This window comes from Sceloporus undulatus, chromosome 2 (genome assembly GCF_019175285.1).
Source record: "Sceloporus undulatus isolate JIND9_A2432 ecotype Alabama chromosome 2, SceUnd_v1.1, whole genome shotgun sequence".
In the NCBI taxonomy this organism is placed as follows: Eukaryota; Metazoa; Chordata; class Lepidosauria; order Squamata; family Phrynosomatidae; genus Sceloporus; species Sceloporus undulatus.
Genome location: NC_056523.1, coordinates 17,723,850 through 17,736,170, shown reverse-complemented (window position 1 = coordinate 17,736,170; position 12,321 = coordinate 17,723,850).

Here is a 12,321-nt window from a genome sequence, read left to right as displayed (position 1 = left end):
TAATAATAATAATAATAATAATAATAATAATAATAATAATAATAATAATACTGTAATAAATTTTATTTATATACCGCTTTCCCAAAAAGATCAAAGCGGTTTACATAGAGTCTAAAACCAATTATAAAACACATCATAAAATAGATAAAACCAAGAGCACTACATACAATATACAATCTAAAAACAATTTTGCTGTTTCTGTTCTCGGTTCAGATTCCCCCCCCCCCTACATTGGGATTGGATTGGCATGTTTCAGCTCAACACCACCTGCTTTCCTATTGCAAAAGCATGAAGGCTTCTTGAGAAATTCAGTGTCCTCTGCACGAAAGGGGCCTGTGGCCTCACAAGGATGGAGACATACTGAGTTGCAATTGCAAAGGAAATACCCTTTTTTGTCTTGCAAATGGTGTTAAATTTCCTGGACTCTCCCAGTTGCCACATGGCCAAAAGGAGGAGGTGCCAGCCTGAAACTAATACCTCTCCATACCATCTTAACTAAGAAGAGAAATAGAAAATGCAGGTCTTTGACTAATATCTTCAACTTTTTTTCTCCTGTATGGTTTTTAACATCTTGCCTGATGAAGAAGCCAGTGGAGGTTTGAAAGCTTGCAACATTTATTTTGTGCATTTAGATTGGCCAACAAAGGTATCACTATTTGGTGGATTTTTGATGTTTTTGATTTCTTTCTGGAGTCATAGTCCAATACAGTACTCAAACCACTTTGTCACTAGAGGGACCAAAAAGTTTGAAAGCATCATCCTATTTCAGGGATAACTGCATAAATATATTTGATCACAAGTAGGTGCTATTGTGTAATGGAAGAAATGGCTGCTTCTAAGTTGAAAACTAACTGCAATGTCTATTTTTCCAACCATTTTTTGCCTCTTGTAAATTAAAAGAAATTAGAACCATTTATTTGAAAACACCAAAATATGCTAACACCAATTTCAAGTCATATTGACTAAGGCCAATATTAAGTCTGTAGCAAATTATCAATATCAAAAAAAAGTTTTACGCAGCTCTCAACGTCGGCTGCTTCTTTCCACTCCAGCCTCCCTCCCTACCTGTATTATCCTATCAATTGAGCCTAATTCTTTTTCTTGTCCTTTATTTCCAGTTTTAAGTGTGCAAATATCATGCTATTGAAATGAAACAATGGCAAGCAATTCTTCAGGGGCAGGGAACATTTTTCACAAAAACCACCCCTATGGTGGATAGCACTGCTGAACCGAATTAAACTCCTGATTTGCTTTTTGTTAATTTTTAGCTTTTTCTTTTCTTTTTTGTTGTCTGGGTTTTTGGGGGAATCAGGGTAGTGGGACCAATTGGGAAAATATTTGGAAAGCTTTTCCTGGACAATACCAGGTGTCTCAATAAGGGAGGTTGGCAACAATTTCCTCCCACTCATAGTATAAAATATTACTTCATATGGGCATTTGCTCCCCTGATAACTGATTTTGGGGGCTTACCTGCTGTGGTTGATACAGGGTAACTATTTCCCTTTTAATCTACCTTCTTGCTGTGAATGTCCCCGGTATACATGAGACCCAGTGTGGTGTAGTGGTTTAAGTGCTGGACTAGGACTCTCAAGAGACCAGGGTTTGAATTCCCACTTGAGAAACCCTAGTGGGTGACATTGGACAAGTCACACTCTCTCAGCTTCATTGAAAGGCAATGGCAAACCCCCTGTGGACAAATCATCCCAGAAAACCCTGGGGGGGGGGTCCTGGAACCAAACCTCAGGGGATACCAAAATACTCACTTTTTTATTGCTTTGACAATATTGCTACCCCTGGATGTTTGATTTTTAAACTCAAAGTAATGTTTATTACCTTTAAAGCTCTATACAACTTTGATCCAAGCTGTCTGAACAACCATGTTCTCCTGTGCTGAGTTGCCCCAGGTTCAAAGATTTTTCCCTTGGTCCCACCACCCTTACTAGGTATGTCTGGCAGGTGTACAAGAAAGCACAACTTCCCCAGCCATCAAGGTCATCTGATAGAGGGATTGTCTCCAGAAGTAATAGTTCTGAGCACAGCTACGACAAAAAGCAAACCTCACAAAAGGTCTTTAGTTAATTATAGCGATGTCCATAATTTCTCAGCACCTGTATATATTCAAGAGCATAAAAGTGGTACAATGTGAAATACATTTTTCCCCTGTGTGGCTAACCCTGCATTTCTGGGCTTTTTGCCCTTGTGTGTGGATCTGCTAAATAACCCTCTCAAGACAAGTATGTGTTGGAGAAGAGTTATCATCAGGGAAAGGGCAAAAGGAAAACAATTTGTGGATGATTATATGTGCTTATGAAGGTAGCTATTGGCCTAATAAAGTTATCACCAAACAGTATCTTTAGGTTTACTTTTATGGCCAACTGAGCTACCCCTGCATTTGAAGGTGCAGAGTACAGAACAGCTGTAATCCAGTCAGTATTTTTTCATTCCTTATATTGTGTTTATTATTAATGCTTTCCTTAACATACAAATTCAAGATCATTGTGTTTGATGCTTACATCATAGTGAAATAGATCCTTTAGCTATGGATTAATCACCAATATTCTCTTGACTTTTCCCAACCATCTCTTTTGTAGGACATACACAGATTTTGGAGCCGGTTCTTCGCAGCTTATATAAACTTGCTTTCCTCCTCCAGACTGAGCTCTCTCAGGTGTGGCTCAACAGCATCACCGTTTGCAGGCAACAATGCTCTCATCTCCCTTTCGATAGCCTGTGCTCTGGCTTCCAAGCTTTGTTCAAACTCTGCCTTCTTCTCCAGCACCAGCTCCTTCACTGCTTCCCGTGCTGCGTCGCAGCCTTCAGCTAATGTGGCTCGTTCGGCCGCCAAGCTCGGTTGATCAGCTTCCATAGCCAGGAGGCGGCCTAAGCTACTGACCCGCTGCATCAGGTACTTCTCTGACACCAATGTATAAGTCTCAGAAATCATGGCCACCAGCTGGGCCATGCTGGAGGCATTGAAAATATGTCCATAAACTAGATCAGCTACAAAGGCTTTGGATGAATAGCTGGAGATTTTCCTGGCACCGTCTACTGTATCAGCAAACTCTTTCACGCTCCAAACCAAACAAGACTCAATTAAGTTGGAGATCATTTGGAAAAACCTCACCATCCTCTCCCATTGCTCCTTCACCCGCCCCAGAGCTTCCAGCCCCTTGATGAGCATTTTCCTGGCATTGTCAAAATCCACCTCCTTGACCTGATAACCTCTCATAGTGCAGAGGATCTCTGTTAGTTCCTCATTCTGCTTCTTGAAGTTCTCAAAGCTTCTCTGATATTCCTCCCTCGTGGCCTTCAGTGCTTCCCGACTCTGCTTCACTTTCAGGTGGGCATTTTCCACACCTGAGCTTCTTGCTTCCGCCATCTTGGACACATTGGGCGGCTTGGGGGAAAAGGCTGGAGACCGAGTGTAGGACTTGCTATATAAGTCAAATTCTGCAGCCTTCTTATGAAGCTGGACTATCCCATCCAGTAAGCTCTGACCTACCTTTCCAAGGCCACCTACTGATGAGGCCACCTTCTCCAGCTGTTGGCAAATATCCAGTCCAGCTTGACAGATCTCCTGAGCTTTTGTTTTGGGGTCACAACCTTCTTCTTTCTCAATGGAGTCTCTCAGCCTCTGTAAGTTTTTCTTCACCCAGTCTGTTTTGACTTCTCCACTCTTCTCGTCAAGAATCAAGGAGGCCTTGAGTCCTCCGTGTTCATCCAAGAGGTTCTTCAAGCTGGTGGCAAAGGTTAAAAGCTCAGCTGACTTGGAACATATGACACTAGCTGAGATAAATGGAATCATCCCAGTCAGTCCTTCACCACTGCTCTTGCCAGCTGCTTCTCCCAAACTCCCCTGCCTCCCTGCTAGCATGCGAGTAAACTCAACAGAAAAAGTACCCAAGGTCTGTGTAAGGGTAGTAACCAGCTCCATTCCTACTGCATCCCACCCTGTGGGGATGGATTCCATGGCCTCTTTATACTGCTGGAAGGACTCCTCTACTTGCTCCTTCATCTGGTGGTGGTACCGTTCGGCCATCTCCTTAGCCTCTTTGGCTGATTTTTCTCGGATCTTGGCTTGCTCCAGAGCTATCTGCACATCCTCCAGCTCCTTCTCATAGCCCCGTTTGGAATTGAGACAAGCCTCGAGAAGTTCCTGGATGAGATTGATCACATCCGTGAACTTGGCCCTCACTGCCTTGGCCAGCCCCCCACATTGCTCTGTCACTGCTTGGAGGTTTTTCAGCTGGTTAGGAATTAAGGCTGCGACCACCTCTGCTTCCTGAACAAGAGTCCGTACAATTGTTTTCATCTGTTCTGGGATGCCTTTTGCGAGCAGCCTGATCTGATCCATGTTGACATGAGCTTCATTGAAGGCAGTCCAGCCTCGATTGCTCACTTGACAGAGAGAAGCCTTGAATGATTCTGGGTACTTCAGGTGATAGAAGCCTCCCTCGGGTGGAAGCATGTTGATGGAGAAGTCACTCTGTCCAGTTGAGATGAAAATCAACTCCCCTAGGATAGCAATGGAAATGGGAGCTGGCATGAGAAACTCTTCCCAGTTGGCATATGGTTTCATGAGAAGCTCTGTTTCTTTGCGTACATCTGTGCCTTTGCTGAGGGTCTCCATAGCTTTGACCAAGGCATGTGGCTTTTCTTCTGGTGTTGTCATAATGTACAACCTGCCAGGGGGGAAAAGTGACCCAACACTTATTTAAGATGATCAGGAAACAAGGGCCCATTATCATATGTCATTCTTGACATGGGCACATTTTGTTGTTGTGTGCCTTCAAGTCCTTTCCAACTTATGGTCACCCTAAGGCAAACTTATCATGGGGTTATATTGGCAAGATTTGTTCAGAGGTGGTTTGCTATTGCTTTCCCGTAAAGGTGAGAGCATGTGAATTGACCCAGGTCAACCAGTGGGTTTCATGGCCAAGCAGGGAAATGAATCCTGGTCTCCAGAGTAATAGTCAAGTACTCAAACCTTTACACCATGCTGACTCTCACTATTCCTCAACCAGACAAATTCTGATCTTAGGCCTCCTGAGCTTACAAGCCTGAGTTACAAAGGGCAGCCTGACCTTCCAAATAGCAGCAGTAAGATTAGCCATGCCCTCTGTCTGTTCACTGAGTGTTGACTATTGACAATAATTACATGCCAAAAATGTGTGCCATCCATAATAGGCAACTAGACAGCCATAGGTCTCTGAGTCCCATGTTGTTCTAGTGCACGTGCACCTGAAACTACAAGAGATCAAGCTCTCCCTGACATTTTCCTCAACAAGAAAAGTTTAAGGGTCAGGGAATCAGAAGAAGGAGGCTATAGTCCATTAAAGCCTGGGGGGGGGAACAGAAATGGGGCTGTCAACGCCAATAAAACTAAACTATACTATTAAAATAAAAGTAAAAGCTACCAAAACTTTGTAAGGTGGCACAAGACATACAACTATATAAAACTCACTACCTTGTTTCTCTTTGTCAACATCTGGTTCATCAACATCTGGAAGGCAGAAGTTTCCCCAGACCAGTTCTAATCCACTGCAGAAAACCAGGAAAATCTAGAAGTATATCCATATAAGAAGGGGGGGGGGGACATCACTTCTATAAGATACTTAGAATTTTCTGTCAAAAAATCCCAGTGCTGTAGTTCAGAGGAAAGTATACTAGAGCTCCTTTGCACCAAACTCCTGTTCCCAGGATTATATATGATGGAGCCATGGCAAGTAAAATGATATCATATTGCTATACTTCATACCTTCTAACTCTTGATCTGGCAGGGACAATCATGATTAATTTTCTGTCATCCCAGCTGCTTTTCCAGCTGCTTTCACAATATCCCAGTTTGTTTCTCTTCCTTCTCCTTTCCCCCTTTGTCCTCAGTTTAGGCTGCATCCGCACTGCAGAAATAATCTGGTTTGACACCACTTTAATTGCTGTGGCTCAATACAAAGGAATTCTGGAAACCGTAGTTTGCTGTGGCACCACTTTCACTGTCATGGCTTTATTCTACAGAATCCTGGGATTTGTAGTTTGGAAAGGCACTAGAGCTCTCTGACAGACCAGGGTGAATAGCTCACTAAACTAAAAATCCTAGGATTCTATAGGATAGAGTCACGGCAATTGAAGTGATGTCCCCCCCCCCCCCCGTCTTATATGGATATACTTCTAGAATAGATTCTCCTGGTTTTCTGTAGTGGATTAGAACTGGTCTGGGGAAACTTCTGCCTTTCAGATGTTGATGAACCAGATGTTGACTATTAAAGGCTGATGGGAACTAGAGTTCAGCAACATCTGGGTGCAGAACATCCTAATCCTGAATTAAAGCAAAGAAGGAGAAGAGTCTGGATTTCTGAATTTTTCCAAATCTGAGGAAGATGTGTTGATTCTTAGACAGGATTACTGTAATTATTTTTAAACATACCCAATCCATCTTTGTGCAGCTAACACATTCCTGGGCCTTCTCAGCTTGCTGAGTCGAAGTTTGACTGAAGATTACCACATAGTTTGCCATCCACAACTTTTGGTTTATCTTCCGTCAAAGATTGACAGCCTTGGATGGATTGCCTTTGGCTTTACAGAAACACTCAAGATAGTTAAACACACACATTTACATCTGGCAGAAACAAACCAACAGGCCTGGCTTTGGAAAGGGATGGGAAGGATCTGATAAAGAGGCCCAGCACTAAGCTTCCCAATCTGGAGGGATTTATGAGTGTTGCTTAACATACCCTCGTAAACGCTAAAAGAGCCTTCCTCCGTGTTGAGGCTGATATATCTTGTTGGTTGGGAAGGTCACAGGATGAGGCACAGTTTAGACCCATGGGAGGGAGAAAAGGGGGAAGACCACACAAAGGAAGCATTGATGCAATAAATAAAACCACAGCCCTCAATTTGCAAGACTTGAGCATGGCTGCCTGATGACCACAGTCCACGGCTCATGGGAGTTTCTCATTCACAGTGACTGAATGACAAATAAATGAAACAAGAACAACAATATGGAAAAACATATTCAGGATAGCCACTTTGGCCATGCGGCAAAATTCAACAAAATCCACAAAGAGTGATACTTTTTGGGGAGACAACTGAAAAAACACAACATACACGTGTTTTGTGTTTTTATCACACTACTATTATTATTATAACCTTTATTTATAATAGTGTTATTATTTCACTTCTGTGGCTGCCTTCTATGATATCTCGGGATCTGCAGTTCTGGAAGGGGTATTTAGAATTTGCAACCAGAGCACTTTTCAGCCTCCCTATACCTACAATCCACAAGAGACAGCCATAGTAGTTAATGTGGAATGACAGTGTAGTGTGATATTGACACGTTCCGCTAATAAAAGTATCCATCTTTTGTGGATGTTTGATTTTGTGGTATTTAACAACATAGAAGCGGACACAGCAGAGATAGTGTGGTGTAGTGGTTTGAGTGTTGGATTATGAGTCTGGAAAACTGGGGAAATGGGGGGGGCAAGAAAAAAAATAAAAAGGAAGAAAATCAATTATGGAATATTTAATTTTAGCATGATTCAGGAAAACATGGACAAAAATGGGGGTTTTCCTAATTTTTACATGGGCCTTCACATCTCTAGTCTGGAGGCCAGGGTTTGAGTCCCAGCTTGGCCATGAAACTCACTGGGTAACCTTGGTTAAGTCACACTCTTTCAGCCTCAGGGGAAAGCAATGCCATGCATCTGAACAAATCCTACCAAGAAATCCACGTTATAGGTTTGCCTATAATGGAAATGCATTTTAGTAGAAAGTGATTAAGCTTTCTCTAAGATGTTTCTTCTTGCAAGATATACAGTAATGTGCCCATACTAAAACTTTTTGTGTGAGTCCACACACAGAGAGATGCTTACACTGCATAATGTATAATGTTATCCAGCTGCTTTCCCATCACATCCTAGGCCATTTTGGAGAGGCATTTAGAATGAAATTGTACGGTATGTCTTTTAGATTTTTTTTCAAGAGAAGTAACACAAAAGAAAAGAAATAAGAATTAACAAAACATGTTACTTTTAAACATTGCAATAACATCAAATTACTACTGAATATTCTGTGATAATTAATTACTTTTTAATAATAACTTTCCAAGTGCTGATTTTCTCTGCAATCCTATTGATTGAGTTATATTTCAAGAAAGGATGCTAAGGATTGCCATTCCTTCCAGTAACAAGAGGAAATTCACCAGTATAGGATAAACCAACCTGTGTAGGCTGATTTAAGTTGGCTCCTCACAAATCCCTCTGACTAAACAGAAGGCTCTTAAGCCGTCCCAATTTAAAGGGATTTAGCAACTGTTCTGTGCTGACTCTTCCACCCCACCACTCCCTTAATAGATTTTTTGGAAAGAAAAAAAAAGGGGAGAAATGCAGGGAAAACATTAGGGAAAGCTAGGTAATTTGGACAGTTCATAAAATTAAATGAGTAAGGCAGGACATGTGCACAACAAAAGTCATATGTATGTGTTGTGTGCCTACAAATAGTTTTTGACTTATGGTGACCCTAAGGCAAACCTATCATGGGTTTTTTTTTTTGGCAGAATTTGTTCAGAGGATGTTTGTCATTGCCTTCCTTTGAGGCTGAGAGCATGTGACTTGCCCAAAGTCACTCAGTGGGTTTCATAGCTGAGCAGGGCATTGAACCTTGGTCTCCAGAGTCATAGTCCAATGCTCAAACCACTATGTCATGCTGGGTCTCATTAAATATTTATAGTGTGATATTCCACTAACCCCCATGGCAACATCCTATGGAATCCCACGGCTTGTAGTTTAGGGAAGGAGGAACCTAATACTCTAAAGGCATCAGATCCTGTCTGATTTTGGCAGCTAAGCAGGGTTGGTCCTGGCTAGTACTTGGATGGGAGACCACAAATTAATATCAGGTGCTGTGGGTTATGTTTCAGAGGAAGGAACTGGCAAAATCACCTCCAAGTATTCCTAACCGATGAAAACACTATGGACTTTATCAGACTGGCAAAAAAGATGGGAGCATAGCGATATCCTCCCATCAGTATCGCAGAATAATGCTAAGATTTTCACATGATGTCATGTAACGTCATGATTATACCTTAAATAAAGAAGCATTCTAGTGCTGCTTTTTATTCACAGGAAAATCCCGTGAATAAAAAGCGGCGCTAGAATCCCTTTTTATTCACAGGATAATCTTGTGATAACCGTGACGTTGTGCGACATCGGGTGAAAATCTTAGTATTGCACAATCTTTTTTGCCAGTCTGATAAAGTCCTATGAAATTTATGGTTTCACCATAAGTCAACAGGTAATTTGAGGGCGCACACACATGCTTAGAATTCTGTCAGAGAGCTCTAGTGCCTGTGGCTGCATCTATGCTGCAGAATTTATGCATTTTAACACCACTTTAATTGTCATGACTCCACTGAATGGTACCCTGGATTTGTAGTTAGAGCTCTCTGATAGAGGCAGCTAAATATCTCACCAAACTACATGTCCCAGAGCTCCATAGCATTGAGCGATGGCAGTTAAAGTGATGTCAAACTGCATTAATTCTGCAGTGCTGATGCAGCCCAGAAAAGATGCTCCTTTCACATGATACCATTGTGGCACTATGATTCCATTTTAACTACCACGACTGCATCTATGGGATCCTGGGATTAGTAGTTTGCAGAGGCACTGGAACTCTCTGGCAAAGGATTCTAAATATCTCACCAAACTACAGCTCTCAGGATTCCATAACATGGAACCATGGCAGTTAAAGTGGCATCAAAGGGCTATAATTGTGTAATGTGAAAGAGACCTTACCCTCAGCTGGTGATCAGTGATAAAATCTTTAGGTATCCCCTCTTGCATTAAAGTTCACTCACCTTTTATGGAGCAAAATCCAAAGATGCTGTGTGCTCAGCTGTCAGTGTAGGGACTCTTATATAGGATGTAGGAGTGTCCGTCACCCCCCTCCTCAAAGTATTTTGAAATATCTGGCTGACAAAAGGCATAGGTGCAAGTTCCTCCTAAAGTGACGTTTAAACCTTTTGGATGTTTCTGCAGGGTGGGAAGGAAGAGCCCAACCCCTCGAAGACAACCATCTAACACTTAACATTCCATTGATTGTGTATCTCCAGTTCTGCTATCAATGTGTCTGGAAAATAAAGTCAAACACAGATGAAACCCAGAGGGATCTCAGCTCACAGACACAAAGCTTTCAACAGGGTAAGTCTTCTTCATAGCCAAGAAAGATGTGGGTGGACAAGGACATTAGTTTTGAGTTCCAAAGAACGGGCTTTCGTGTTACATGCCAGATGATACTTTCCTTTTGCAGTAACGTAAGTTGGTATGGAAAGGTAATATGAAAGGGACCACAGTTTCAGTTCCTGGCATTTACGGTGAAAAACAAAGGGGAAATCACGTAGCAGGTGTTGAGAAAGATCTCTGTCTGATATCTTGAAAAGGAGCTCCTTGGCAGAATAAACCATAATAAACTAGGTAGACAAAAAGTCAGACCCAAGACAAAGCATCTTCCTATGTTCCCTGTGCAAACCTCCAAATAACACAGAATCCCTTATCAGAGCAGACATAGTCAAGAATGTGTATATAAAAGTAGGCCTGCATGATATGAGTTTGGGTGTGAGGAGAAATCAGATATGGAAACATAACTGGATTTGTTTAGCCTACAAAGAGAAAATGGAGAATAAGCTGAGTCTCCCTTATCCAAAATGCCTAAGGCTAGAAGTGTTTTGGGTTTTGGATTTTTTTGGATTTTTTAAATATTTACTTATACATAATAAGATATCTTGGAGATGGGACCCAAGTCTAAACACAAAATTCATTTGTGTTTTGTATACACCTTATACACATAGCCTGAAGGAAATTTTATACACAATATTTTAAATAATTTTGTGCATGAAACAAAGTTTGTGTACCTCGAACTATCAAAAAACAAAGGTGTCAGTATCTCAACCTCCCATGCAGACAATTTTGGATTTTGTAGTATTTCAGATTTTGAATTTCAGATAAAGGAGACTTAACATGTATATCTGGAATATAGATAGATTAGATAGATAGATAGATAGATAGATAGATATTTTAAATGTTTTGAAAATGTTTTAATCTGAAAACTAAAATCAGCATTACTTTTACACTGCATGGTACACTCTAGCAATGATCCAAGTATAACATTGCTATTCTTACCGAAATAAAAGCCACCCTTAATTACTCATTGAATTTTGTAAAATGCTGTAACCTCAACTATTATATGTGCCAAATGACCAAAGAATATTTAGCATGCATTCATAGTAGACCGTGTTCTCAAGACGCATGCAGTTTTTATGCATTATTGTCCTGAGGCTTTTTTCTGCTGATGTTAGCACAGAATTCAGTATCTATGTCAACAGAGCCAGTATTAATTGCTAATCAAGAGATCCGGAATATATTTGTCCAAGCATATTTAGTCTACAGTGTTACCCCGGGTTACGAAAATAATTCGTTCCGCCGCCACTTTCGTAACCCGAAAGGCTTTCGCAAGCCGAAACCCCATAGGCGCTAATGGGGAAAAGCCGCGATTTGGTGCGAAAAAGCGCCGAAAAGCACCAAAATTTCTTTCGTAACCCGAAATAACCTTCGTAACCCGGAACAGTTTTTTTCAATTGGATTTTTTCGTAACCCGGAAATTTCGTAAGGCGGCGCATTCGTATCCCGGGGTAACACTGTATATTGTTGCACTTACCTAAGCACTGTTGTACAGCATTAATTAGGTAAGTGAAACATCACACACTAAATATGACACTTTTCAAAGGCCAACCATGTGTGTCAAAGGAGGGGGATTTTGCACACAAAAAGTCTACAAAGCTAGAAGCTGTTTTGCAATTTTTTTTAATGTTACAAGCTGTGTTTGGACAAGTTGTGTATCAGGGGGAAGAATGAGATGAGTGTAAAAATTAGAGAGTGCACTATAGCATTGGTTCTGCCAACTTTGAGCTGTGCCCTCTAGCCACTTACTTGCTGGCATGCGATGCAGCCTTCCTCTACCCCAGTTTTTACTGCCAGCCATGAGATTTGAACCCAAAATTCTGCTCCGCTATCCCCTTTCAAACAAGTATTATTTTTACTCATGCCTACAGATTGTTATTTTTTGTGTGCCTTCAAGTCATTTCTGTTTTATGGTGACCCTAAGGCAAATCTATAATGGGGTTTTCTTTACAGGATTTGTACAGAGGGGGTTTACCATTGCCTTCCTCTGAAGCTGAGATAGTGTGACTCGCCCAAAGTCACCCAGTGGGTTTCCACGGCTGTGTGTTGATTTGAACTCCAGTGTCTAACATTCAAATAACTACACCACACT